This window comes from Ambystoma mexicanum, chromosome 1p (assembly GCF_040938575.1).
Source record: "Ambystoma mexicanum isolate Mex_15411 chromosome 1p, UKY_AmexF1_1, whole genome shotgun sequence".
Lineage (NCBI taxonomy): Eukaryota > Metazoa > Chordata > Amphibia > Caudata > Ambystomatidae > Ambystoma > Ambystoma mexicanum.
In genome coordinates this window covers 1,475,057,703-1,475,084,539 of record NC_090921.1, presented here as the reverse complement: position 1 = coordinate 1,475,084,539, position 26,837 = coordinate 1,475,057,703, and the positions used below count along the sequence as shown (strand labels likewise).

Genomic DNA, 26,837 nt, shown 5'->3' with positions numbered 1-26,837 from the left:
TATTTCCCAAATTGACAAAGTGGCCAATACTGGGATCAAATTCGCTAACTTGGCGTGATTAGCACCATGCTCAGTCAGAAAAAGTAAGCCTTCTGACTGGAGCATAGGAGGGAGGCCAGTTGCAGGGGGGAGTTTCCTTCCCTTGAAAGAAAATGCCTAACTCATTCACAAATACAACCCTTATCCTCACAACAACATTGGTTTTGTCCGCAGCAGTACTGACCCGTGACTATGTATGCACAGCTGCTTCCAACAAAACAGCAATCTTGTGTTAGTAACTCTAAAGCTGTGAGTGCCAATTCTGCATCAATCTCATGCTTCTGCAGAAATATTTCCCAAAACGACAAAGTGGCCAATACGGGGATCGAACCCGTGACCTTGGCGTTATTAGCACCATGCTCTAACCAACTGAGCTAACCGGCCAGCTGAGAGGCATGTTTCTAACTGGAGCATAAGAGGGAGGCCAGTTGCAGGGGGATTTTTTCTTCCCTTGGAAAAAAAATGCCTAACTCATTCACACATAAAACCCTTATCCTCACAACAACCTAAAGAAAAACTACATGTGATCTGAAGGAAATTCATGAATATGACAATTATCTTCAAACTGACTTGTAGCCTGCATCACATTTAAGTAGAACTGGGACAAAGAAGGTTAAATGCATCTCATTGGTCATTTCCCACAGCAGTACTGACCTGTGACCATTTATGGACTGCTGCTTCCAACAAAACAGCAAACTTGTCATAGTAAATCTAAAGCTGTGGGTGGGAATTCTGCATCAATCTAATGCTTCTGCAGACATTTTTCCCAAATTGACAAAGTGGCCAATACTGGGATCAAATTCGCTAACTTGGCGTGATTAGCACCATGCTCAGTCAGAAAAAGTATGCTTCTGACTGGAGCATAGGAGGGAGGCCAGTTGCAGGGGGGAGTTTTCTTTCCTTGAAAGAAAATGCCTAACTCATTCACAAATACAACCCTTATCCTCACAACAACATTGGTTATGTCCGCAGTAGTACTGACCCGTGACTATGTATGCAGAGCTGCTTCCAACAAAACAGCAATCTTGTGTTAGTAACTCTAAAGCTGTGAGTGCCAATTCTGCATCAATCTCATCCTTCTGCAGAAATATTTCCCAAATTGACAAAGTGGCCAATACTGGGATCAAATTCGCTAACTTGGCGTGATTAGCACCATGCTCAGTCAGAAAAAGTAAGCCTTCTGACTGGAGCATAGGAGGGAGGCCATTTGCAGGGGGGAGTTTTCTTCCCTTGAAAGAAAATGCCTAACTCATTCACAAATACAACCCTTATCCTCACAACAACATTGGTTATGTCCGCAGCAGTACTGACCCGTGACTATGTATGCACAGCTGCTTCCAACAAAACAGCAATCTTGTGTTAGTAACTCTAAAGCTGTGAGTGCCAATTCTGCATCAATCTCATGCTTCTGCAGAAATATTTCCCAAAATGACAAAGTGGCCAATACGGGGATCGAACCCGTGACCTTGGCTTTATTAGCACCACGCTCTAACCAACTGAGCTAACCGGCCAGCTGAGAGATATATTTCTAACTGGAGCATAAGAGGGAGGCCAGTTGCAGGGGGATTTTTTCTTCCCTTGGAAAAAAATGCCTAACTCATTCACACAGACAACCCTTATCCTCACAACAACCTAAAGAAAAACTCCATGTGATCTGAAGGAAATTCATGAATATTACAATTATCTTCAAACTGACTTGTGGCCTGCATCACATTTAAGTAGTACTGCGACAAAGAAGGTTAAATGCATCTCATTGGTCATTTCCCACAGCAGTACTGACCTGTGACCATTTATGGACTGCTGCTTCCAACAAAACAGCAAACTTGTCATAGTAAATCTAAAGCTGTGGGTGGGAATTCTGCATCAATCACATGCTTCTGCAGAAATATTTCCCAAATTGACAAAGTGGCCAATACTGGGATCAAATTCGCTAACTTGGCTTGATTAGCACCATGCTCAGTCAGAAAAAGTATGCCTTCTGACTGGAGCATAGGAGGGAGGCCAGTTGCAGGGGGGAGTTTTCTTCCTTTGAAAGAAAATGCCTAACTCATTCACAAATACAACCCTTATCCCCACAACAACATTGGTTATGTCCGCAGCAGTACTGACCCGTGACTATGTATGCACAGCTGCTTCCAACAAAACAGCAATCTTGTGTTAGTAACTCTAAAGCTGTGAGTGCCAATTCTGCATCAATCTCATCCTTCTGCAGAAATATTTCCCAAAATGACAAAGTGGCCAATACGGGGATCGAACCCGTGACCTTGGCGTTATTAGCACCACGCTCTAACCAACTGAGCTAACCGGCCAGCTGAAAGTCTTTTTCCCTTGGAAAAAAATGCCTAACTCATTCACACATAAAACCCTTATCCTCACAACAACCTAAAGAAAAACTACATGTGATCTGAAGGAAATTCATGAATATGACAATTATCTTCAAACTGACTTGTATCCTGCATCACATTTAAGTAGAACTGGGACAAAGAAGGTTCTAATGCTTCTGCAGACATTTTTCCCAAATTGACAAAGTGGCCAATACTGGGATCAAATTCGCTAACTTGGCGTGATTAGCACCATGCTCAGTCAGAAAAAGTATGCTTCTGACTGGAGCATAGGAGGGAGGCCAGTTGCAGGGGGAAGTTTTCTTTCCTTGAAAGAAAATGCCTAACTCATTCACAAATACAACCCTTATCCTCACAACAACATTGGTTATGTCCGCAGCAGTACTGACCCGTGACTATGTATGCACAGCTGCTTCCAACAAAACAGCAATCTTGTGTTAGTAACTCTAAAGCTGTGAGTGCCAATTCTGCATCAATCTCATGCTTCTGCAGAAATATTTCCCAAAATGACAAAGTGGCCAATACGGGGATCGAACCCGTGACCTTGGCGTTATTAGCACCACGCTCTAACCAACTGAGCTAACCGGCCAGCTGAAAGGAATATTTCTGACTGGACCATGAGAGGGAGGCCAGTTGCAGGGGGATTTTTTCTTCCCTTGGAAAAAAAATGCCTAACTCATTCACACATAAAACCCTTATCCTCACAACAACCTAAAGAAAAACTACATGTGATCTGAAGGAAATTCATGAATATGACAATTATCTTCAAACTGACTTGTAGCCTGCATCACATTTAAGTAGAACTGGGACAAAGAAGGTTAAATGCATCTCATTGTTCATTTCCCACAGCAGTACTGACCTGTGACCATTTATGGACTGCTGATTCCAACAAAACAGCAAACTTGTCATAGTAAATCTAAAGCTGTGGGTGGGAATTCTGCATCAATCTCATGCTTCTGCAGAAATATTTCCCAAATTGACAAAGTGGCCAATACTGGGATCAAATTCGCTAACTTGGCTTGATTAGAACCATGCTCAGTCAGAAAAAGTATGCCTTCTGACTGGAGCATAGGAGGGAGGCCAGTTGCAGGGGGGAGTTTTCTTCCCTTGAAAGAAAATGCCTAACTCATTCACAAATACAACCCTTATCCTCACAACAACATTGGTTATGTCCGCAGTAGTACTGACCCGTGACTATGTATGCAGAGCTGCTTCCAACAAAACAGCAATCTTGTGTTAGTAACTCTAAAGCTGTGAGTGCAAATTCTGCATCAATCTCATCCTTCTGCAGAAATATTTCCCAAATTGACAAAGTGGCCAATACTGGGATCAAATTCGCTAACTTGGCGTGATTAGCACCATGCTCAGTCAGAAAAAGTAAGCCTTCTGACTGGAGCATAGGAGGGAGGCCATTTGCAGGGGGGAGTTTTCTTCCCTTGAAAGAAAATGCCTAACTCATTCACAAATACAACCCTTATCCTCACAACAACATTGGTTATGTCCGCAGCAGTACTGACCCGTGACTATGTATGCACAGCTGCTTCCAACAAAACAGCAATCTTGTGTTAGTAACTCTAAAGCTGTGAGTGCCAATTCTGCATCAATCTCATGCTTCTGCAGAAATATTTCCCAAAATGACAAAGTGGCCAATACGGGGATCGAACCCGTGACCTTGGCTTTATTAGCACCACGCTCTAACCAACTGAGCTAACCGGCCAGCTGAGAGATATATTTCTAACTGGAGCATAAGAGGGAGGCCAGTTGCAGGGGGATTTTTTCTTCCCTTGGAAAAAAATGCCTAACTCATTCACACAGACAACCCTTATCCTCACAACAACCTAAAGAAAAACTCCATGTGATCTGAAGGAAATTCATGAATATTACAATTATCTTCAAACTGACTTGTGGCCTGCATCACATTTAAGTAGTACTGCGACAAAGAAGGTTAAATGCATCTCATTGGTCATTTCCCACAGCAGTACTGACCTGTGACCATTTATGGACTGCTGCTTCCAACAAAACAGCAAACTTGTCATAGTAAATCTAAAGCTGTGGGTGGGAATTCTGCATCAATCACATGCTTCTGCAGAAATATTTCCCAAATTGACAAAGTGGCCAATACTGGGATCAAATTCGCTAACTTGGCGTGATTAGCACCATGCTCAGTCAGAAAAAGTATGCCTTCTGACTGGAGCATAGGAGGGAGGCCAGTTGCAGGGGGGAGTTTTCTTCCCTTGAAAGAAAATGCCTAACTCATTCACAAATACAACCCTTATCCTCACAACAACATTGGTTATGTGCGCAGTAGTACTGATCCGTGACTATGTATGCACAGCTGCTTCCAACAAAACAGCAATCTTGTGTTAGTAACTCTAAAGCTGTGAGTGCAAATTCTGCATCAATCTCATCCTTCTGCAGAAATATTTCCCAAATTGACAAAGTGGCCAATACTGGGATCAAATTCGCTAACTTGGCGTGATTAGCACCATGCTCAGTCAGAAAAAGTAAGCCTTCTGACTGGAGCATAGGAGGGAGGCCATTTGCAGGGGGGAGTTTTCTTCCCTTGAAAGAAAATGCCTAACTCATTCACAAATACAACCCTTATCCTCACAACAACATTGGTTATGTCCGCAGCAGTACTGACCCGTGACTATGTATGCACAGCTGCTTCCAACAAAACAGCAATCTTGTGTTAGTAACTCTAAAGCTGTGAGTGCCAATTCTGCATCAATCTCATGCTTCTGCAGAAATATTTCCCAAAATGACAAAGTGGCCAATACGGGGATCGAACCCGTGACCTTGGCTTTATTAGCACCACGCTCTAACCAACTGAGCTAACCGGCCAGCTGAGAGATATATTTCTAACTGGAGCATAAGAGGGAGGCCAGTTGCAGGGGGATTTTTTCTTCCCTTGGAAAAAAATGCCTAACTCATTCACACAGACAACCCTTATCCTCACAACAACCTAAAGAAAAACTCCATGTGATCTGAAGGAAATTCATGAATATTACAATTATCTTCAAACTGACTTGTGGCCTGCATCACATTTAAGTAGTACTGCGACAAAGAAGGTTAAATGCATCTCATTGGTCATTTCCCACAGCAGTACTGACCTGTGACCATTTATGGACTGCTGCTTCCAACAAAACAGCAAACTTGTCATAGTAAATCTAAAGCTGTGGGTGGGAATTCTGCATCAATCACATGCTTCTGCAGAAATATTTCCCAAATTGACAAAGTGGCCAATACTGGGATCAAATTCGCTAACTTGGCGTGATTAGCACCATGCTCAGTCAGAAAAAGTATGCCTTCTGACTGGAGCATAGGAGGGAGGCCAGTTGCAGGGGGGAGTTTTCTTCCCTTGAAAGAAAATGCCTAACTCATTCACAAATACAACCCTTATCCTCACAACAACATTGGTTATGTCCGCAGTAGTACTGATCCGTGACTATGTATGCACAGCTGCTTCCAACAAAACAGCAATCTTGTGTTAGTAACTCTAAAGCTGTGAGTGCCAATTCTGCATCAATCTCATCCTTCTGCAGTAATATTTCCCAAATTGACAAAGTGGCCAATACTGGGATCAAATTCGCTAACTTGGCGTGATTAGCACCATGCTCAGTCAGAAAAAGTAAGCCTTCTGACTGGAGCATAGGAGGGAGGCCAGTTGCAGGGGGGAGTTTCCTTCCCTTGAAAGAAAATGCCTAACTCATTCACAAATACAACCCTTATCCTCACAACAACATTGGTTATGTCCGCAGCAGTACTGACCCGTGACTATGTATGCACAGCTGCTTCCAACAAAACAGCAATCTTGTGTTAGTAACTCTAAAGCTGTGAGTGCCAATTCTGCATCAATCTCATGCTTCTGCAGAAATATTTCCCAAAATGACAAAGTGGCCAATACGGGGATCGAACCCGTGACCTTGGCATTATTAGCACCATGCTCTAACCAACTGAGCTAACCGGCCAGCTGAGAGGCATGTTTCTAACTGGAGCATAAGAGGGAGGCCAGTTGCAGGGGGATTTTTTCTTCCCTTGGAAAAAAAATGCCTAACTCATTCACACATAAAACCCTTATCCTCACAACAACCTAAAGAAAAACTACATGTGATCTGAAGGAAATTCATGAATATGACAATTATCTTCAAACTGACTTGTAGCCTGCATCACATTTAAGTAGAACTGGGACAAAGAAGGTTAAATGCATCTCATTGGTCATTTCCCACAGCAGTACTGACCTGTGACCATTTATTGACTGCTGCTTCCAACAAAACAGCAAACTTGTCATAGTAAATCTAAAGCTGTGGGTGGGAATTCTGCATCAATCTAATGCTTCTGCAGACATTTTTCCCAAATTGACAAAGTGGCCAATACTGGGATCAAATTCGCTAACTTGGCGTGATTAGCACCATGCTCAGTCAGAAAAAGTATGCTTCTGACTGGAGCATAGGAGGGAGGCCAGTTGCAGGGGGGAGTTTTCTTTCCTTGAAAGAAAATGCCTAACTCATTCACAAATACAACCCTTATCCTCACAACAACATTGGTTATGTCCGCAGCAGTACTGACCCGTGACTATGTATGCACAGCTGCTTCCAACAAAACAGCAATCTTGTGTTAGTAACTCTAAAGCTGTGAGTGCCAATTCTGCATCAATCTCATCCTTCTGCAGAAATATTTCGCAAAATGACAAAGTGGCCAATACGGGGATCGAACCTGTGACCTTGGCATTATTAGCACCACTCTCTAACCAACTGAGCTAACCGGCCAGCTGAGAGTTTTTTTCCCTTGGAAAAAAATGCCTAACTCATTCACACATAAAACCCTTATCCTCACAACAACCTAAAGAAAAACTACATGTGATCTGAAGGAAATTCATGAATATGACAATTATCTTCAAACTGACTTGTATCCTGCATCACATTTAAGTAGAACTGGGACAAAGAAGGTTAAATGCATCTCATTGGTCATTTCCCACAGCAGTACTGACCTGTGACCATTTATGGACTGCTGCTTCCAACAAAACAGCAAACTTGTCATAGTAAATCTAAAGCTGTGGGTGGGAATTCTGCATCAATCTCATGCTTCTGCAGAAATATTTCCCAAATTGACAAAGTGGCCAATACTGGGATCAAATTCGCTAACTTGGCGTGATTAGCACCATGCTCAGTCAGAAAAAGTATGCCTTCTGACTGGAGCATAGGAGGGAGGCCAGTTGCAGGGGGGAGTTTTCTTCCCTTGAAAGAAAATGCCTAACTCATTCACAAATACAACCCTTATCCTCACAACAACATTGGTTATGTCCGCAGTAGTACTGATCCGTGACTATGTATGCACAGCTGCTTCCAACAAAACAGCAATCTTGTGTTAGTAACTCTAAAGCTGTGAGTGCCAATTCTGCATCAATCTCATCCTTCTGCAGAAATATTTCCCAAATTGACAAAGTGGCCAATACTGGGATCAAATTCGCTAACTTGGCGTGATTAGCACCATGCTCAGTCAGAAAAAGTAAGCCTTCTGACTGGAGCATAGGAGGGAGGCCAGTTGCAGGGGGGGGTTTCCTTCCCTTGAAAGAAAATGCCTAACTCATTCACAAATACAACCCTTATCCTCACAACAACATTGGTTATGTCCGCAGCAGTACTGACCCGTGACTATGTATGCACAGCTGCTTCCAACAAAACAGCAATCTTGTGTTAGTAACTCTAAAGCTGTGAGTGCCAATTCTGCATCAATCTCATGCTTCTGCAGAAATATTTCCCAAAACGACAAAGTGGCCAATACGGGGATCGAACCCGTGACCTTGGCGTTATTAGCACCATGCTCTAACCAACTGAGCTAACCGGCCAGCTGAGAGGCATGTTTCTAACTGGAGCATAAGAGGGAGGCCAGTTGCAGGGGGATTTTTTCTTCCCTTGGAAAAAAAATGCCTAACTCATTCACACATAAAACCCTTATCCTCACAACAACCTAAAGAAAAACTACATGTGATCTGAAGGAAATTCATGAATATGACAATTATCTTCAAACTGACTTGTAGCCTGCATCACATTTAAGTAGAACTGGGACAAAGAAGGTTAAATGCATCTCATTGGTCATTTCCCACAGCAGTACTGACCTGTGACCATTTATGGACTGCTGCTTCCAACAAAACAGCAAACTTGTCATAGTAAATCTAAAGCTGTGGGTGGGAATTCTGCATCAATCTAATGCTTCTGCAGACATTTTTCCCAAATTGACAAAGTGGCCAATACTGGGATCAAATTCGCTAACTTGGCGTGATTAGCACCATGCTCAGTCAGAAAAAGTATGCTTCTGACTGGAGCATAGGAGGGAGGCCAGTTGCAGGGGGGAGTTTTCTTTCCTTGAAAGAAAATGCCTAACTCATTCACAAATACAACCCTTATCCTCACAACAACATTGGTTATGTCCGCAGCAGTACTGACCCGTGACTATGTATGCACAGCTGCTTCCAACAAAACAGCAATCTTGTGTTAGTAACTCTAAAGCTGTGAGTGCCAATTCTGCATCAATCTCATCCTTCTGCAGAAATATTTCCCAAAATGACAAAGTGGCCAATACGGGGATCGAACCCGTGACCTTGGCGTTATTAGCACCACGCTCTAACCAACTGAGCTAACCGGCCAGCTGAGAGGAATATTTCTGACTGGACCATAAGAGGGAGGCCAGTTGCAGGGGGATTTTTTCTTCCCTTGGAAAAAAAATGCCTAACTCATTCACACATAAAACCCTTATCCTCACAACAACCTAAAGAAAAACTACATGTGATCTGAAGGAAATTCATGAATATGACAATTATCTTCAAACTGACTTGTAGCCTGCATCACATTTAAGTAGAACTGGGACAAAGAAGGTTAAATGCATCTCATTGGTCATTTCCCACAGCAGTACTGACCTGTGACCATTTATGGACTGCTGATTCCAACAAAACAGCAATCTTGTGTTAGTAACTCTAAAGCTGTGAGTGCAATTCTGCATCAATCTCATCCTTCTGCAGAAATATTTCCCAAAATGACAAAGTGGCCAATACGGGGATCGAACCCGTGACCTTGGCGTTATTAGCACCACGCTCTAACCAACTGAGCTAACCGGCCAGCTGAGAATCTTTTTCCCTTGGAAAAAAATGCCTAACTCATTCACACATAAAACCCTTATCCTCACAACAACCTAAAGAAAAACTACATGTGATCTGAAGGAAATTCATGAATATGACAATTATCTTCAAACTGACTTGTATCCTGCATCACATTTAAGTAGAACTGGGACAAAGAAGGTTAAATGCATCTCATTGGTCATTTCCCACAGCAGTACTGACCTGTGACCATTTATGGACTGCTGATTCCAACAAAACAGCAAACTTGTCATAGTAAATCTAAAGCTGTGGGTGGGAATTCTGCATCAATCTCATGCTTCTGCAGAAATATTTCCCAAATTGACAAAGTGGCCAATACTGGGATCAAATTCGCTAACTTGGCGTGATTAGCACCATGCTCAGTCAGAAAAAGTATGCCTTCTGACTGGAGCATAGGAGGGAGGCCAGTTGCAGGGGGGAGTTTTCTTCCCTTGAAAGAAAATGCCTAACTCATTCACAAATACAACCCTTATCCTCACAACAACATTGGTTATGTCCGCAGTAGTACTGACCCGTGACTATGTATGCAGAGCTGCTTCCAACAAAACAGCAATCTTGTGTTAGTAACTCTAAAGCTGTGAGTGGCAATTCTGCATCAATCTCATCCTTCTGCAGAAATATTTCCACAAATTGACAAAGTGGCCAATACTGGGATCAAATTCGCTAACTTGGCGTGATTAGCACCATGCTCAGTCAGAAAAAGTATGCTTCTGACTGGAGCATAGGAGGGAGGCCAGTTGCAGGGGGGAGTTTTCTTTCCTTGAAAGAAAATGCCTAACTCATTCACAAATACAACCCTTATCCTCACAACAACATTGGTTATGTCCGCAGCAGTACTGACCCGTGACTATGTATGCACAGCTGCTTCCAACAAAACAGCAATCTTGTGTTAGTAACTCTAAAGCTGTGAGTGCCAATTCTGCATCAATCTCATCCTTCTGCAGAAATATTTCCCAAAATGACAAAGTGGCCAATACGGGGATCGAACCCGTGACCTTGGCGTTATTAGCACCACGCTCTAACCAACTGAGCTAACCGGCCAGCTGAGAGGAATATTTCTGACTGGACCATGAGAGGGAGGCCAGTTGCAGGGGGATTTTTTCTTCCCTTGGAAAAAAAATGCCTAACTCATTCACACATAAAACCCTTATCCTCACAACAACCTAAAGAAAAACTACATGTGATCTGAAGGAAATTCATGAATATGACAATTATCTTCAAACTGACTTGTAGCCTGCATCACATTTAAGTAGAACTGGGACAAAGAAGGTTAAATGCATCTCATTGGTCATTTCCCACAGCAGTACTGACCTGTGACCATTTATGGACTGCTGATTCCAACAAAACAGCAAACTTGTCATAGTAAATCTAAAGCTGTGGGTGGGAATTCTGCATCAATCTCATGCTTCTGCAGAAATATTTCCCAAATTGACAAAGTGGCCAATACTGGGATCAAATTCGCTAACTTGGCTTGATTAGAACCATGCTCAGTCAGAAAAAGTATGCCTTCTGACTGGAGCATAGGAGGGAGGCCAGTTGCAGGGGGGAGTTTTCTTCCCTTGAAAGAAAATGCCTAACTCATTCACAAATACAACCCTTATCCTCACAACAACATTGGTTATGTCCGCAGTAGTACTGACCCGTGACTATGTATGCAGAGCTGCTTCCAACAAAACAGCAATCTTGTGTTAGTAACTCTAAAGCTGTGAGTGCCAATTCTGCATCAATCTCATCCTTCTGCAGAAATATTTCCCAAATTGACAAAGTGGCCAATACTGGGATCAAATTCGCTAACTTGGCGTGATTAGCACCATGCTCAGTCAGAAAAAGTAAGCCTTCTGACTGGAGCATAGGAGGGAGGCCATTTGCAGGGGGGAGTTTTCTTCCCTTGAAAGAAAATGCCTAACTCATTCACAAATACAACCCTTATCCTCACAACAACATTGGTTATGTCCGCAGCAGTACTGACCCGTGACTATGTATGCACAGCTGCTTCCAACAAAACAGCAATCTTGTGTTAGTAACTCTAAAGCTGTGAGTGCCAATTCTGCATCAATCTCATGCTTCTGCAGAAATATTTCCCAAAATGACAAAGTGGCCAATACGGGGATCGAACCCGTGACCTTGGCTTTATTAGCACCACACTCTAACCAACTGAGCTAACCGGCCAGCTGAGAGATATATTTCTAACTGGAGCATAAGAGGGAGGCCAGTTGCAGGGGGATTTTTTCTTCCCTTGGAAAAAAATGCCTAACTCATTCACACAGACAACCCTTATCCTCACAACAACCTAAAGAAAAACTCCATGTGATCTGAAGGAAATTCATGAATATTACAATTATCTTCAAACTGACTTGTGGCCTGCATCACATTTAAGTAGTACTGCGACAAAGAAGGTTAAATGCATCTCATTGGTCATTTCCCACAGCAGTACTGACCTGTGACCATTTATGGACTGCTGCTTCCAACAAAACAGCAAACTTGTCATAGTAAATCTAAAGCTGTGGGTGGGAATTCTGCATCAATCACATGCTTCTGCAGAAATATTTCCCAAATTGACAAAGTGGCCAATACTGGGATCAAATTCGCTAACTTGGCTTGATTAGCACCATGCTCAGTCAGAAAAAGTATGCCTTCTGACTGGAGCATAGGAGGGAGGCCAGTTGCAGGGGGGAGTTTTCTTCCTTTGAAAGAAAATGCCTAACTCATTCACAAATACAACCCTTATCCCCACAACAACATTGGTTATGTCCGCAGCAGTACTGACCCGTGACTATGTATGCACAGCTGCTTCCAACAAAACAGCAATCTTGTGTTAGTAACTCTAAAGCTGTGAGTGCCAATTCTGCATCAATCTCATCCTTCTGCAGAAATATTTCCCAAAATGACAAAGTGGCCAATACGGGGATCGAACCCGTGACCTTGGCGTTATTAGCACCACGCTCTAACCAACTGAGCTAACCGGCCAGCTGAGAGTCTTTTTCCCTTGGAAAAAAATGCCTAACTCATTCACACATAAAACCCTTATCCTCACAACAACCTAAAGAAAAACTACATGTGATCTGAAGGAAATTCATGAATATGACAATTATCTTCAAACTGACTTGTATCCTGCATCACATTTAAGTAGAACTGGGACAAAGAAGGTTCTAATGCTTCTGCAGACATTTTTCCCAAATTGACAAAGTGGCCAATACTGGGATCAAATTCGCTAACTTGGCGTGATTAGCACCATGCTCAGTCAGAAAAAGTATGCTTCTGACTGGAGCATAGGAGTGAGGCCAGTTGCAGGGGGGAGTTTTCTTTCCTTGAAAGAAAATGCCTAACTCATTCACAAATACAACCCTTATCCTCACAACAACATTGGTTATGTCCGCAGCAGTACTGACCCGTGACTATGTATGCACAGCTGCTTCCAACAAAACAGCAATCTTGTGTTAGTAACTCTAAAGCTGTGAGTGCCAATTCTGCATCAATCTCATCCTTCTGCAGAAATATTTCCCAAAATGACAAAGTGGCCAATACGGGGATCGAACCCGTGACCTTGGCGTTATTAGCACCACGCTCTAACCAACTGAGCTAACCGGCCAGCTGAGAGGAATATTTCTGACTGGACCATAAGAGGGAGGCCAGTTGCAGGGGGATTTTTTCTTCCCTTGGAAAAAAAATGCCTAACTCATTCACACATAAAACCCTTATCCTCACAACAACCTAAAGAAAAACTACATGTGATCTGAAGGAAATTCATGAATATGACAATTATCTTCAAACTGACTTGTAGCCTGCATCACATTTAAGTAGAACTGGGACAAAGAAGGTTAAATGCATCTCATTGGTCATTTCCCACAGCAGTACTGACCTGTGACCATTTATGGACTGCTGCTTCCAACAAAACAGCAAACTAGTCATAGTAAATCTAAAGCTGTGGGTGGGAATTCTGCATCAATCTCATGCTTCTGCAGAAATATTTCCCAAATTGACAAAGTGGCCAATACTGGGATCAAATTCGCTAACTTGGCTTGATTAGAACCATGCTCAGTCAGAAAAAGTATGCCTTCTGACTGGAGCATAGGAGGGAGGCCAGTTGCAGGGGGGAGTTTTCTTCCTTTGAAAGAAAATGCCTAACTCATTCACAAATACAACCCTTATCCTCACAACAACATTGGTTATGTCCGCAGCAGTACTGACCCGTGACTATGTATGCACAGCTGCTTCCAACAAAACAGCAATCTTGTGTTAGTAACTCTAAAGCTGTGAGTGCCAATTCTGCATCAATCTCATCCTTCTGCAGAAATATTTCCCAAATTGACAAAGTGGCCAATACTGGGATCAAATTCGCTAACTTGGCGTGATTAGCACCATGCTCAGTCAGAAAAAGTAAGCCTTCTGACTGGAGCATAGGAGGGAGGCCAGTTGCAGGGGGGAGTTTCCTTCCCTTGAAAGAAAATGCCTAACTCATTCACAAATACAACCCTTATCCTCACAACAACATTGGTTATGTCCGCAGCAGTACTGACCCGTGACTATGTATGCACAGCTGCTTCCAACAAAACAGCAATCTTGTGTTAGTAACTCTAAAGCTGTGAGTGCCAATTCTGCATCAATCTCATGCTTCTGCAGAAATATTTCCCAAAACGACAAAGTGGCCAATACGGGGATCGAACCCGTGACCTTGGCGTTATTAGCACCATGCTCTAACCAACTGAGCTAACCGGCCAGCTGAGAGGCATGTTTCTAACTGGAGCATAAGAGGGAGGCCAGTTGCAGGGGGATTTTTTCTTCCCTTGGAAAAAAAATGCCTAACTCATTCACACATAAATCCCTTATCCTCACAACAACCTAAAGAAAAACTACATGTGATCTGAAGGAAATTCATGAATATGACAATTATCTTCAAACTGACTTGTAGCCTGCATCACATTTAAGTAGAACTGGGACAAAGAAGGTTAAATGCATCTCATTGGTCATTTCCCACAGCAGTACTGACCTGTGACCATTTATGGACTGCTGCTTCCAACAAAACAGCAAACTTGTCATAGTAAATCTAAAGCTGTGGGTGGGAATTCTGCATCAATCTAATGCTTCTGCAGACATTTTTCCCAAATTGACAAAGTGGCCAATACTGGGATCAAATTCGCTAACTTGGCGTGATTAGCACCATGCTCAGTCAGAAAAAGTATGCTTCTGACTGGAGCATAGGAGGTAGGCCAGTTGCAGGGGGGAGTTTTCTTTCCTTGAAAGAAAATGCCTAACTCATTCACAAATACAACCCTTTTCCTCACAACAACATTGGTTATGTCCGCAGCAGTACTGACCCGTGACTATGTATGCACAGCTGCTTCCAACAAAACAGCAATCTTGTGTTAGTAACTCTAAAGCTGTGAGTGCCAATTCTGCATCAATCTCATCCTTCTGCAGAAATATTTCCCAAAATGACAAAGTGGCCAATACGGGGATCGAACCCGTGACCTTGGCGTTATTAGCACCACGCTCTAACCAACTGAGCTAACCGGCCAGCTGAGAGGAATATTTCTGACTGGACCATAAGAGGGAGGCCAGTTGCAGGGGGATTTTTTCTTCCCTTGGAAAAAAAATGCCTAACTCATTCACACATAAAACCCTTATCCTCACAACAACCTAAAGAAAAACTACATGTGATCTGAAGGAAATTCATGAATATGACAATTATCTTCAAACTGACTTGTAGCCTGCATCACATTTAAGTAGAACTGGGACAAAGAAGGTTAAATGCATCTCATTGGTCATTTCCCACAGCAGTACTGACCTGTGACCATTTATGGACTGCTGATTCCAACAAAACAGCAATCTTGTGTTAGTAACTCTAAAGCTGTGAGTGCAATTCTGCATCAATCTCATCCTTCTGCAGAAATATTTCCCAAAATGACAAAGTGGCCAATACGGGGATCGAACCCGTGACCTTGGCGTTATTAGCACCACGCTCTAACCAACTGAGCTAACCGGCCAGCTGAGAGGAATATTTCTGACTGGACCATAAGAGGGAGGCCAGTTGCAGGGGGATTTTTTCTTCCCTTGGAAAAAAAATGCCTAACTCATTCACACATAAAACCCTTATCCTCACAACAACCTAAAGAAAAACTACATGTGATCTGAAGGAAATTCATGAATATGACAATTATCTTCAAACTGACTTGTAGCCTGCATCACATTTAAGTAGAACTGGGACAAAGAAGGTTAAATGCATCTCATTGGTCATTTCCCACAGCAGTACTGACCTGTGACCATTTATGGACTGCTGCTTCCAACAAAACAGCAAACTAGTCATAGTAAATCTAAAGCTGTGGGTGGGAATTCTGCATCAATCTCATGCTTCTGCAGAAATATTTCCCAAATTGACAAAGTGGCCAATACTGGGATCAAATTCGCTAACTTGGCTTGATTAGAACCATGCTCAGTCAGAAAAAGTATGCCTTCTGACTGGAGCATAGGAGGGAGGCCAGTTGCAGGGGGGAGTTTTCTTCCTTTGAAAGAAAATGCCTAACTCATTCACAAATACAACCCTTATCCTCACAACAACATTGGTTATGTCCGCAGCAGTACTGACCCGTGACTATGTATGCACAGCTGCTTCCAACAAAACAGCAATCTTGTGTTAGTAACTCTAAAGCTGTGAGTGCCAATTCTGCATCAATCTCATCCTTCTGCAGAAATATTTCCCAAATTGACAAAGTGGCCAATACTGGGATCAAATTCGCTAACTTGGCGTGATTAGCACCATGCTCAGTCAGAAAAAGTAAGCCTTCTGACTGGAGCATAGGAGGGAGGCCAGTTGCAGGGGGGAGTTTCCTTCCCTTGAAAGAAAATGCCTAACTCATTCACAAATACAACCCTTATCCTCACAACAACATTGGTTATGTCCGCAGCAGTACTGACCCGTGACTATGTATGCACAGCTGCTTCCAACAAAACAGCAATCTTGTGTTAGTAACTCTAAAGCTGTGAGTGCCAATTCTGCATCAATCTCATGCTTCTGCAGAAATATTTCCCAAAACGACAAAGTGGCCAATACGGGGATCGAACCCGTGACCTTGGCGTTATTAGCACCATGCTCTAACCAACTGAGCTAACCGGCCAGCTGAGAGGCATGTTTCTAACTGGAGCATAAGAGGGAGGCCAGTTGCAGGGGGATTTTTTCTTCCCTTGGAAAAAAAATGCCTAACTCATTCACACATAAATCCCTTATCCTCACAACAACCTAAAGAAAAACTACATGTGATCTGAAGGAAATTCATGAATATGACAATTATCTTCAAACTGACTTGTAGCCTGCATCACATTTAAGTAGAACTGGGACAAAGAAGGTTAAATGCATCTCATTGGTCATTTCCCACAGCAGTACTGACCTGTGACCATTTATGGACTGCTGCTTCCAACAAAACAGCAAACTTGTCATAGTAAATCTAAAGCTGTGGGTGGGAATTCTGCATCAATCTAATGCTTCTGCAGACATTTTTCCCAAATTGACAAAGTGGCCAATACTGGGATCAAATTCGCTAACTTGGCGTGATTAGCACCATGCTCAGTCAGAAAAAGTATGCTTCTGACTGGAGCATAGGAGGTAGGCCAGTTGCAGGGGGGAGTTTTCTTTCCTTGAAAGAAAATGCCTAACTCATTCACAAATACAACCCTTTTCCTCACAACAACATTGGTTATGTCCGCAGCAGTACTGACCCGTGACTATGTATGCACAGCTGCTTCCAACAAAACAGCAATCTTGTGTTAGTAACTCTAAAGCTGTGAGTGCCAATTCTGCATCAATCTCATCCTTCTGCAGAAATATTTCCCAAAATGACAAAGTGGCCAATACGGGGATCGAACCCGTGACCTTGGCGTTATTAGCACCACGCTCTAACCAACTGAGCTAACCGGCCAGCTGAGAGGAATATTTCTGACTGGACCATAAGAGGGAGGCCAGTTGCAGGGGGATTTTTTCTTCCCTTGGAAAAAAAATGCCTAACTCATTCACACATAAAACCCTTATCCTCACAACAACCTAAAGAAAAACTACATGTGATCTGAAGGAAATTCATGAATATGACAATTATCTTCAAACTGACTTGTAGCCTGCATCACATTTAAGTAGAACTGGGACAAAGAAGGTTAAATGCATCTCATTGGTCATTTCCCACAGCAGTACTGACCTGTGACCATTTATGGACTGCTGATTCCAACAAAACAGCAATCTTGTGTTAGTAACTCTAAAGCTGTGAGTGCAATTCTGCATCAATCTCATCCTTCTGCAGAAATATTTCCCAAAATGACAAAGTGGCCAATACGGGGATCGAACCCGTGACCTTGGCGTTATTAGCACCACGCTCTAACCAACTGAGCTAACCGGCCAGCTGAGAATCTTTTTCCCTTGGAAAAAAATGCCTAACTCATTCACACATAAAACCCTTATCCTCACAACAACCTAAAGAAAAACTACATGTGATCTGAAGGAAATTCATGAATATGACAATTATCTTCAAACTGACTTGTATCCTGCATCACATTTAAGTAGAACTGGGACAAAGAAGGTTAAATGCATCTCATTGGTCATTTCCCACAGCAGTACTGACCTGTGACCATTTATGGACTGCTGATTCCAACAAAACAGTAAACTTGTCATAGTAAATCTAAAGCTGTGGGTGGGAATTCTGCATCAATCTCATGCTTCTGCAGAAATATTTTCCAAATTGACAAAGTGGCCAATACTGGGATCAAATTCGCTAACTTGGCGTGATTAGCACCATGCTCAGTCAGAAAAAGTATGCCTTCTGACTGGAGCATAGGAGGGAGGCCAGTTGCAGGGGGGAGTTTTCTTCCCTTGAAAGAAAATGCCTAACTCATTCACAAATACAACCCTTATCCTCACAACAACATTGGTTATGTCCGCAGTAGTATTGACCCGTGACTATGTATGCAGAGCTGCTTCCAACAAAACAGCAATCTTGTGTTAGTAACTCTAAAGCTGTGAGTGGCAATTCTGCATCAATCTCATCCTTCTGCAGAAATATTTCCCAAATTGACAAAGTGGCCAATACTGGGATCAAATTTGCTAACTTGGCGTGATTAGCACCATGCTCAGTCAGAAAAAGTAAGCCTTCTGACTGGAGCATAGGAGGGAGGCCAGTTGCAGGGGGGAGTTTTCTTCCCTTGAAAGAAAATGCCTAACTCATTCACAAATACAACCCTTATCCTCACAACAACATTGGTTATGTCCGCAGCAGTACTGACCCGTGACTATGTATGCACAGCTGCTTCCAACAAAACAGCAATCTCGTGTTAGTAACTCTAAAGCTGTGAGTGCCAATTCTGCATCAATCTCATGCTTCTGCAGAAATATTTCCCAAAATGACAAAGTGGCCAATACGGGGATCGAACCCGTGACCTTGGCGTTATTAGCACCATGCTCTAACCAACTGAGCTAACCGGCCAGCTGAGAGGCATGTTTCTAACTGGAGCATAAGAGGGAGGCCAGTTGCAGGGAGATTTTTTCTTCCCTTGGAAAAAAAATGCCTAACTCATTCACACATAAAACCCTTATCCTCACAACAACCTAAAGAAAAACTACATGTGATCTGAAGGAAATTCATGAATATGACAATTATCTTCAAACTGACTTGTAGCCTGCATCACATTTAAGTAGAACTGGGACAAAGAAGGTTAAATGCATCTCATTGGTCATTTCCCACAGCAGTACTGACCTGTGACCATTTATGGACTGCTGCTTCCAACAAAACAGCAAACTTGTCATAGTAAATCTAAAGCTGTGGGTGGGAATTCTGCATCAATCTAATGCTTCTGCAGACATTTTTCCCAAATTGACAAAGTGGCCAATACTGGGATCAAATTCGCTAACTTGGCGTGATTAGCACCATGCTCAGTCAGAAAAAGTATGCTTCTGACTGGAGCATAGGAGGGAGGCCAGTTGCAGGGGGGAGTTTTCTTTCCTTGAAAGAAAATGCCTAACTCATTCACAAATACAACCCTTATCCTCACAACAACATTGGTTATGTCCGCAGCAGTACTGACCCGTGACTATTTATGCACAGCTGCTTCCAACAAAACAGCAATCTTGTGTTAGTAACTCTAAAGCTGTGAGTGCCAATTCTGCATCAATCTCATCCTTCTGCAGAAATATTTCCCAAAATGACAAAGTGGCCAATACGGGGATCGAACCCGTGACCTTGGCGTTATTAGCACCACGCTCTAACCAACTGAGCTAACCCGCCAGCTGAGAGGAATATTTCTGACTGGACCATGAGAGGGAGGCCAGTTGCAGGGGGATTTTTTCTTCCCTTGGAAAAAAAATGCCTAACTCATTCACACATAAAACCCTTATCCTCACAACAACCTAAAGAAAAACTACATGTGATCTGAAGGAAATTCATGAATATGACAATTATCTTCAAACTGACTTGTAGCCTGCATCACATTTAAGTAGAACTGGGACAAAGAAGGTTAAATGCATCTCATTGGTCATTTCCCACAGCAGTACTGACCTGTGACCATTTATGGACTGCTGATTCCAACAAAACAGCAAACTTGTCATAGTAAATCTAAAGCTGTGGGTGGGAATTCTGCATCAATCTCATGCTTCTGCAGAAATATTTCCCAAATTGACAAAGTGGCCAATACTGGGATCAAATTCGCTAACTTGGCTTGATTAGAACCATGCTCAGTCAGAAAAAGTATGCCTTCTGACTGGAGCATAGGAGGGAGGCCAGTTGCAGGGGGGAGTTTTCTTCCCTTGAAAGAAAATGCCTAACTCATTCACAAATACAACCCTTATCCTCACAACAACATTGGTTATGTCCGCAGCAGTACTGACCCGTGACTATGTATGCACAGCTGCTTCCAACAAAACAGCAATCTTGTGTTAGTAACTCTAAAGCTGTGAGTGCCAATTCTGCATCAATCTCATCCTTCTGCAGAAATATTTCCCAAATTGACAAAGTGGCCAATACTGGGATCAAATTCGCTAACTTGGCGTGATTAGCACCATGCTCAGTCAGAAAAAGTAAGCCTTCTGACTGGAGCATAGGAGGGAGGCCATTTGCAGGGGGAGTTTTCTTCCCTTGAAAGAAAATGCCTAACTCATTCACAAATACAACCCTTATCCTCACAACAACATTGGTTATGTCCGCAGCAGTACTGACCCGTGACTATGTATGCACAGCTGCTTCCAACAAAACAGCAATCTTGTGTTAGTAACTCTAAAGCTGTGAGTGCCAATTCTGCATCAATCTCATGCTTCTGCAGAAATATTTCCCAAAATGACAAAGTGGCCAATACGGGGATCGAACCCGTGACCTTGGCTTTATTAGCACCACGCTCTAACCAACTGAGCTAACCGGCCAGCTGAGAGATATATTTCTAACTGGAGCATAAGAGGGAGGCCAGTTGCAGGGGGATTTTTTCTTCCCTTGGAAAAAAATGCCTAACTCATTCACACAGACAACCCTTATCCTCACAACAACCTAAAGAAAAACTCCATGTGATCTGAAGGAAATTCATGAATATTACAATTATCTTCAAACTGACTTGTGGCCTGCATCACATTTAAGTAGTACTGCGACAAAGAAGGTTAAATGCATCTCATTGGTCATTTCCCACAGCAGTACTGACCTGTGACCATTTATGGACTGCTGCTTCCAACAAAACAGCAAACTTGTCATAGTAAATCTAAAGCTGTGGGTGGGAATTCTGCATCAATCACATGCTTCTGCAGAAATATTTCCCAAATTGACAAAGTGGCCAATACTGGGATCAAATTCGCTAACTTGGCTTGATTAGCACCATGCTCAGTCAGAAAAAGTATGCCTTCTGACTGGAGCATAGGAGGGAGGCCAGTTGCAGGGGGGAGTTTTCTTCCTTTGAAAGAAAATGCCTAACTCATTCACAAATACAACCCTTATCCCCACAACAACATTGGTTATGTCCGCAGCAGTACTGACCCGTGACTATGTATGCACAGCTGCTTCCAACAAAACAGCAATCTTGTGTTAGTAACTCTAAAGCTGTGAGTGCCAATTCTGCATCAATCTCATCCTTCTGCAGAAATATTTCCCAAAATGACAAAGTGGCCAATACGGGGATCGAACCCGTGACCTTGGCGTTATTAGCACCACGCTCTAACCAACTGAGCTAACCGGCCAGCTGAGAGTCTTTTTCCCTTGGAAAAAAATGCCTAACTCATTCACACATAAAACCCTTATCCTCACAACAACCTAAAGAAAAACTACATGTGATCTGAAGGAAATTCATGAATATGACAATTATCTTCAAACTGACTTGTATCCTGCATCACATTTAAGTAGAACTGGGACAAAGAAGGTTCTAATGCTTCTGCAGACATTTTTCCCAAATTGACAAAGTGGCCAATACTGGGATCAAATTCGCTAACTTGGCGTGATTAGCACCATGCTCAGTCAGAAAAAGTAAGCCTTCTGACTGGAGCATAGGAGGGAGGCCAGTTGCAGGGGGGAGTTTCCTTCCCTTGAAAGAAAATGCCTAACTCATTCACAAATACAACCCTTATCCTCACAACAACATTGGTTATGTCCGCAGCAGTACTGACCCGTGACTATGTATGCACAGCTGCTTCCAACAAAACAGCAATCTTGTGTTAGTAACTCTAAAGCTGTGAGTGCCAATTCTGCATCAATCTCATCCTTCTGCAGAAATATTTCCCAAAATGACAAAGTGGCCAATACGGGGATCGAACCCGTGACCTTGCCGTTATTAGCACCACGCTCTAACCAACTGAGCTAACCGGCCAGCTGAGAGGAATATTTCTGACTGGACCATAAGAGGGAGGCCAGTTGCAGGGGGATTTTTTCTTCCCTTGGAAAAAAAATGCCTAACTCATTCACACATAAAACCCTTATCCTCACAACAACCTAAAGAAAAACTACATGTGATCTGAAGGAAATTCATGAATATGACAATTATCTTCAAACTGACTTGTAGCCTGCATCACATTTAAGTAGAACTGGGACAAAGAAGGTTAAATGCATCTCATTGGTCATTTCCCACAGCAGTACTGACCTGTGACCATTTATGGACTGCTGCTTCCAACAAAACAGCAAACTAGTCATAGTAAATCTAAAGCTGTGGGTGGGAATTCTGCATCAATCTCATGCTTCTGCAGAAATATTTCCCAAATTGACAAAGTGGCCAATACTGGGATCAAATTCGCTAACTTGGCTTGATTAGAACCATGCTCAGTCAGAAAAAGTATGCCTTCTGACTGGAGCATAGGAGGGAGGCCAGTTGCAGGGGGGAGTTTTCTTCCTTTGAAAGAAAATGCCTAACTCATTCACAAATACAACCCTTATCCTCACAACAACATTGGTTATGTCCGCAGCAGTACTGACCCGTGACTATGTATGCACAGCTGCTTCCAACAAAACAGCAATCTTGTGTTAGTAACTCTAAAGCTGTGAGTGCCAATTCTGCATCAATCTCATCCTTCTGCAGAAATATTTCCCAAATTGACAAAGTGGCCAATACTGGGATCAAATTCGCTAACTTGGCGTGATTAGCACCATGCTCAGTCAGAAAAAGTAAGCCTTCTGACTGGAGCATAGGAGGGAGGCCAGTTGCAGGGGGGAGTTTCCTTCCCTTGAAAGAAAATGCCTAACTCATTCACAAATACAACCCTTATCCTCACAACAACATTGGTTATGTCCGCAGCAGTACTGACCCGTGACTATGTATGCACAGCTGCTTCCAACAAAACAGCAATCTTGTGTTAGTAACTCTAAAGCTGTGAGTGCCAATTCTGCATCAATCTCATGCTTCTGCAGAAATATTTCCCAAAACGACAAAGTGGCCAATACGGGGATCGAACCCGTGACCTTGGCGTTATTAGCACCATGCTCTAACCAACTGAGCTAACCGGCCAGCTGAGAGGCATGTTTCTAACTGGAGCATAAGAGGGAGGCCAGTTGCAGGGGGATTTTTTCTTCCCTTGGAAAAAAAATGCCTAACTCATTCACACATAAAACCCTTATCCTCACAACAACCTAAAGAAAAACTACATGTGATCTGAAGGAAATTCATGAATATGACAATTATCTTCAAACTGACTTGTAGCCTGCATCACATTTAAGTAGAACTGGGACAAAGAAGGTTAAATGCATCTCATTGGTCATTTCCCACAGCAGTACTGACCTGTGACCATTTATGGACTGCTGCTTCCAACAAAACAGCAAACTTGTCATAGTAAATCTAAAGCTGTGGGTGGGAATTCTGCATCAATCTAATGCTTCTGCAGACATTTTTCCCAAATTGACAAAGTGGCCAATACTGGGATCAAATTCGCTAACTTGGCGTGATTAGCACCATGCTCAGTCAGAAAAAGTATGCTTCTGACTGGAGCATAGGAGGGAGGCCAGTTGCAGGGGGGAGTTTTCTTTCCTTGAAAGAAAATGCCTAACTCATTCACAAATACAACCCTTATCCTCACAACAACATTGGTTATGTCCGCAGCAGTACTGACCCGTGACTATGTATGCACAGCTGCTTCCAACAAAACAGCAATCTTGTGTTAGTAACTCTAAAGCTGTGAGTGCCAATTCTGCATCAATCTCATCCTTCTGCAGAAATATTTCCCAAAATGACAAAGTGGCCAATACGGGGATCGAACCCGTGACCTTGGCGTTATTAGCACCACGCTCTAACCAACTGAGCTAACCGGCCAGCTGAGAGGAATATTTCTGACTGGACCATAAGAGGGAGGCCAGTTGCAGGGGGATATTTTCTTCCCTTGGAAAAAAAATGCCTAACTCATTCACACATAAAACCCTTATCCTCACAACAACCTAAAGAAAAACTACATGTGATCTGAAGGAAATTCATGAATATGACAATTATCTTCAAACTGACTTGTAGCCTGCATCACATTTAAGTAGAACTGGGACAAAGAAGGTTAAATGCATCTCATTGGTCCTTTCCCACAGCAGTACTGACCTGTGACCATTTATGGACTGCTGCTTCCAACAAAACAGCAAACTAGTCATAGTAAATCTAAAGCTGTGGGTGGGAATTCTGCATCAATCTCATGCTTCTGCAGAAATATTTCCCAAATTGACAAAGTGGCCAATACTGGGATCAAATTTGCTAACTTGGCGTGATTAGCACCATGCTCAGTCAGAAAAAGTATGCCTTCTGACTGGAGCATAGGAGGGAGGCCAGTTGCAGGGGGGAGTTTTCTTCCCTTGAAAGAAAATGCCTAACTCATTCACAAATACAACCCTTATCCTCACAACAACATTGGTTATGTCCGCAGTAGTACTGACCCGTGACTATGTATGCAGAGCTGCTTCCAACAAAACAGCAATCTTGTGTTAGTAACTCTAAAGCTGTGAGTGCCAATTCTGCATCAATCTCATCCTTCTGCAGAAATATTTCCCAAATTGACAAAGTGGCCAATACTGGGATCAAATTCGCTAACTTGGCGTGATTAGCACCATGCTCAGTCAGAAAAAGTAAGCCTTCTGACTGGAGCATAGGAGGGAGGCCAGTTGCAAGGGGGAGTTTTCTTCCCTTGAAAGAAAATGCCTAACTCATTCACAAATACAACCCTTATCCTCACAACAACATTGGTTATGTCCGCAGCAGTACTGACCCGTGACTATGTATGCACAGCTGCTTCCAACAAAACAGCAATCTTGTGTTAGTAACTCTAAAGCTGTGAGTGCCAATTCTGCATCAATCTCATGCTTCTGCAGAAATATTTCCCAAAATGACAAAGTGGCCAATACGGGGATCGAACCCGTGACCTTGGCGTTATTAGCACCTCGCTCTAACCAACTGAGCTAACCGGCCAGCTGAGAGATATATTTCTAACTGGAGCATAAGAGGGAGGCCAGTTGCAGGGGGATTTTTTCTTCCCTTGGAAAAAAAATGCCTAACTCATTCACACAGACAACCCTTATCCTCACAACAACCTAAAGAAAAACTACATGTGATCTGAAGGAAATTCATGAATATGACAATTATCTTCAAACTGACTTGTAGCCTGCATCACATTTAAGTAGAACTGGGACAAAGAAGGTTAAATGCATCTCATTGGTCATTTCCCACAGCAGTACTGACCTGTGACCATTTATGGACTGCTGCTTCCAACAAAACAGCAAACTAGTCATAGTAAATCTAAAGCTGTGGGTGGGAATTCTGCATCAATCTCATGCTTCTGCAGAAATATTTCCCAAATTGACAAAGTGGCCAATACTGGGATCAAATTCGCTAACTTGGCTTGATTAGAACCATGCTCAGTCAGAAAAAGTATGCCTTCTGACTGGAGCATAGGAGGGAGGCCAGTTGCAGGGGGGAGTTTTCTTCCTTTGAAAGAAAATGCCTAACTCATTCACAAATACAACCCTTATCCTCACAACAACATTGGTTATGTCCGCAGCAGTACTGACCCGTGACTATGTATGCACAGCTGCTTCCAACAAAACAGCAATCTTGTGTTAGTAACTCTAAAGCTGTGAGTGCCAATTCTGCATCAATCTCATCCTTCTGCAGAAATATTTCCCAAATTGACAAAGTGGCCAATACTGGGATCAAATTCGCTAACTTGGCGTGATTAGCACCATGCTCAGTCAGAAAAAGTATGCTTCTGACTGGAGCATAGGAGGGAGGCCAGTTGCAGGGGGGAGTTTTCTTTCCTTGAAAGAAAATGCCTAACTCATTCACAAATACAACCCTTATCCTCACAACAACATTGGTTATGTCCGCAGCAGTACTGACCCGTGACTATGTATGCACAGCTGCTTCCAACAAAACAGCAATCTTGTGTTAGTAACTCTAAAGCTGTGAGTGCCAATTCTGCATCAATCTCATCCTTCTGCAGAAATATTTCCCAAAATGACAAAGTGGCCAATACGGGGATCGAACCCGTGACCTTGGCGTTATTAGCACCACGCTCTAACCAACTGAGCTAACCGGCCAGCTGAGAGGAATATTTCTGACTGGACCATAAGAGGGAGGCCAGTTGCAGGGGGATTTTTTCTTCCCTTGGAAAAAAAATGCCTAACTCATTCACACATAAAACCCTTATCCTCACAACAACCTAAAGAAAAACTACATGTGATCTGAAGGAAATTCATGAATATGACAATTATCTTCAAACTGACTTGTAGCCTGCATCACATTTAAGTAGAACTGGGACAAAGAAGGTTAAATGCATCTCATTGGTCATTTCCCACAGCAGTACTGACCTGTGACCATTTATGGACTGCTGCTTCCAACAAAACAGCAAACTAGTC

The 26,837-nt window shown here is 42.8% G+C and overlaps 28 non-coding genes across 28 annotated transcripts; all 28 read right to left on the bottom strand.

Annotated features, from left to right (window-relative positions):
• Positions 1-349: 349 nt before the first annotated feature.
• On the bottom strand, positions 350-423 carry TRNAI-AAU (transfer RNA isoleucine (anticodon AAU)). The gene has a single exon. It is a non-coding gene; the product is annotated as a tRNA-Ile (tRNA).
• A 1,053-nt stretch (positions 424-1,476) lies between these two features.
• On the bottom strand, positions 1,477-1,550 carry TRNAI-AAU (transfer RNA isoleucine (anticodon AAU)). The gene has a single exon. It is a non-coding gene; the product is annotated as a tRNA-Ile (tRNA).
• Positions 1,551-2,274: 724 nt separating this feature from the next.
• Positions 2,275-2,348, bottom strand: TRNAI-AAU (transfer RNA isoleucine (anticodon AAU)). Its single transcript has one exon. It is a non-coding gene; the product is annotated as a tRNA-Ile (tRNA).
• A 548-nt stretch (positions 2,349-2,896) lies between these two features.
• On the bottom strand, positions 2,897-2,970 carry TRNAI-AAU (transfer RNA isoleucine (anticodon AAU)). Its single transcript has one exon. It is a non-coding gene; the product is annotated as a tRNA-Ile (tRNA).
• A 1,054-nt stretch (positions 2,971-4,024) lies between these two features.
• On the bottom strand, positions 4,025-4,098 carry TRNAI-AAU (transfer RNA isoleucine (anticodon AAU)). Its single transcript has one exon. It is a non-coding gene; the product is annotated as a tRNA-Ile (tRNA).
• A 1,053-nt stretch (positions 4,099-5,151) lies between these two features.
• TRNAI-AAU (transfer RNA isoleucine (anticodon AAU)) lies at positions 5,152-5,225 on the bottom strand. Its single transcript has one exon. It is a non-coding gene; the product is annotated as a tRNA-Ile (tRNA).
• Positions 5,226-6,278: 1,053 nt separating this feature from the next.
• Positions 6,279-6,352, bottom strand: TRNAI-AAU (transfer RNA isoleucine (anticodon AAU)). The gene has a single exon. It is a non-coding gene; the product is annotated as a tRNA-Ile (tRNA).
• Positions 6,353-8,155: 1,803 nt separating this feature from the next.
• TRNAI-AAU (transfer RNA isoleucine (anticodon AAU)) lies at positions 8,156-8,229 on the bottom strand. Its single transcript has one exon. It is a non-coding gene; the product is annotated as a tRNA-Ile (tRNA).
• Positions 8,230-8,953: 724 nt separating this feature from the next.
• On the bottom strand, positions 8,954-9,027 carry TRNAI-AAU (transfer RNA isoleucine (anticodon AAU)). Its single transcript has one exon. It is a non-coding gene; the product is annotated as a tRNA-Ile (tRNA).
• A 395-nt stretch (positions 9,028-9,422) lies between these two features.
• Positions 9,423-9,496, bottom strand: TRNAI-AAU (transfer RNA isoleucine (anticodon AAU)). The gene has a single exon. It is a non-coding gene; the product is annotated as a tRNA-Ile (tRNA).
• Positions 9,497-10,501: 1,005 nt separating this feature from the next.
• Positions 10,502-10,575, bottom strand: TRNAI-AAU (transfer RNA isoleucine (anticodon AAU)). The gene has a single exon. It is a non-coding gene; the product is annotated as a tRNA-Ile (tRNA).
• A 1,852-nt stretch (positions 10,576-12,427) lies between these two features.
• TRNAI-AAU (transfer RNA isoleucine (anticodon AAU)) lies at positions 12,428-12,501 on the bottom strand. Its single transcript has one exon. It is a non-coding gene; the product is annotated as a tRNA-Ile (tRNA).
• Positions 12,502-13,049: 548 nt separating this feature from the next.
• Positions 13,050-13,123, bottom strand: TRNAI-AAU (transfer RNA isoleucine (anticodon AAU)). Its single transcript has one exon. It is a non-coding gene; the product is annotated as a tRNA-Ile (tRNA).
• A 1,054-nt stretch (positions 13,124-14,177) lies between these two features.
• TRNAI-AAU (transfer RNA isoleucine (anticodon AAU)) lies at positions 14,178-14,251 on the bottom strand. The gene has a single exon. It is a non-coding gene; the product is annotated as a tRNA-Ile (tRNA).
• Positions 14,252-14,975: 724 nt separating this feature from the next.
• Positions 14,976-15,049, bottom strand: TRNAI-AAU (transfer RNA isoleucine (anticodon AAU)). Its single transcript has one exon. It is a non-coding gene; the product is annotated as a tRNA-Ile (tRNA).
• A 395-nt stretch (positions 15,050-15,444) lies between these two features.
• On the bottom strand, positions 15,445-15,518 carry TRNAI-AAU (transfer RNA isoleucine (anticodon AAU)). The gene has a single exon. It is a non-coding gene; the product is annotated as a tRNA-Ile (tRNA).
• A 1,054-nt stretch (positions 15,519-16,572) lies between these two features.
• Positions 16,573-16,646, bottom strand: TRNAI-AAU (transfer RNA isoleucine (anticodon AAU)). The gene has a single exon. It is a non-coding gene; the product is annotated as a tRNA-Ile (tRNA).
• Positions 16,647-17,370: 724 nt separating this feature from the next.
• Positions 17,371-17,444, bottom strand: TRNAI-AAU (transfer RNA isoleucine (anticodon AAU)). The gene has a single exon. It is a non-coding gene; the product is annotated as a tRNA-Ile (tRNA).
• A 395-nt stretch (positions 17,445-17,839) lies between these two features.
• Positions 17,840-17,913, bottom strand: TRNAI-AAU (transfer RNA isoleucine (anticodon AAU)). The gene has a single exon. It is a non-coding gene; the product is annotated as a tRNA-Ile (tRNA).
• Positions 17,914-18,918: 1,005 nt separating this feature from the next.
• Positions 18,919-18,992, bottom strand: TRNAI-AAU (transfer RNA isoleucine (anticodon AAU)). The gene has a single exon. It is a non-coding gene; the product is annotated as a tRNA-Ile (tRNA).
• A 724-nt stretch (positions 18,993-19,716) lies between these two features.
• Positions 19,717-19,790, bottom strand: TRNAI-AAU (transfer RNA isoleucine (anticodon AAU)). The gene has a single exon. It is a non-coding gene; the product is annotated as a tRNA-Ile (tRNA).
• A 1,053-nt stretch (positions 19,791-20,843) lies between these two features.
• On the bottom strand, positions 20,844-20,917 carry TRNAI-AAU (transfer RNA isoleucine (anticodon AAU)). The gene has a single exon. It is a non-coding gene; the product is annotated as a tRNA-Ile (tRNA).
• A 724-nt stretch (positions 20,918-21,641) lies between these two features.
• On the bottom strand, positions 21,642-21,715 carry TRNAI-AAU (transfer RNA isoleucine (anticodon AAU)). Its single transcript has one exon. It is a non-coding gene; the product is annotated as a tRNA-Ile (tRNA).
• Positions 21,716-22,264: 549 nt separating this feature from the next.
• TRNAI-AAU (transfer RNA isoleucine (anticodon AAU)) lies at positions 22,265-22,338 on the bottom strand. Its single transcript has one exon. It is a non-coding gene; the product is annotated as a tRNA-Ile (tRNA).
• A 1,054-nt stretch (positions 22,339-23,392) lies between these two features.
• Positions 23,393-23,466, bottom strand: TRNAI-AAU (transfer RNA isoleucine (anticodon AAU)). The gene has a single exon. It is a non-coding gene; the product is annotated as a tRNA-Ile (tRNA).
• Positions 23,467-24,190: 724 nt separating this feature from the next.
• On the bottom strand, positions 24,191-24,264 carry TRNAI-AAU (transfer RNA isoleucine (anticodon AAU)). The gene has a single exon. It is a non-coding gene; the product is annotated as a tRNA-Ile (tRNA).
• Positions 24,265-25,318: 1,054 nt separating this feature from the next.
• TRNAI-AAU (transfer RNA isoleucine (anticodon AAU)) lies at positions 25,319-25,392 on the bottom strand. Its single transcript has one exon. It is a non-coding gene; the product is annotated as a tRNA-Ile (tRNA).
• A 1,053-nt stretch (positions 25,393-26,445) lies between these two features.
• Positions 26,446-26,519, bottom strand: TRNAI-AAU (transfer RNA isoleucine (anticodon AAU)). The gene has a single exon. It is a non-coding gene; the product is annotated as a tRNA-Ile (tRNA).
• Between the last annotated feature and the right edge of the window lie 318 nt (positions 26,520-26,837).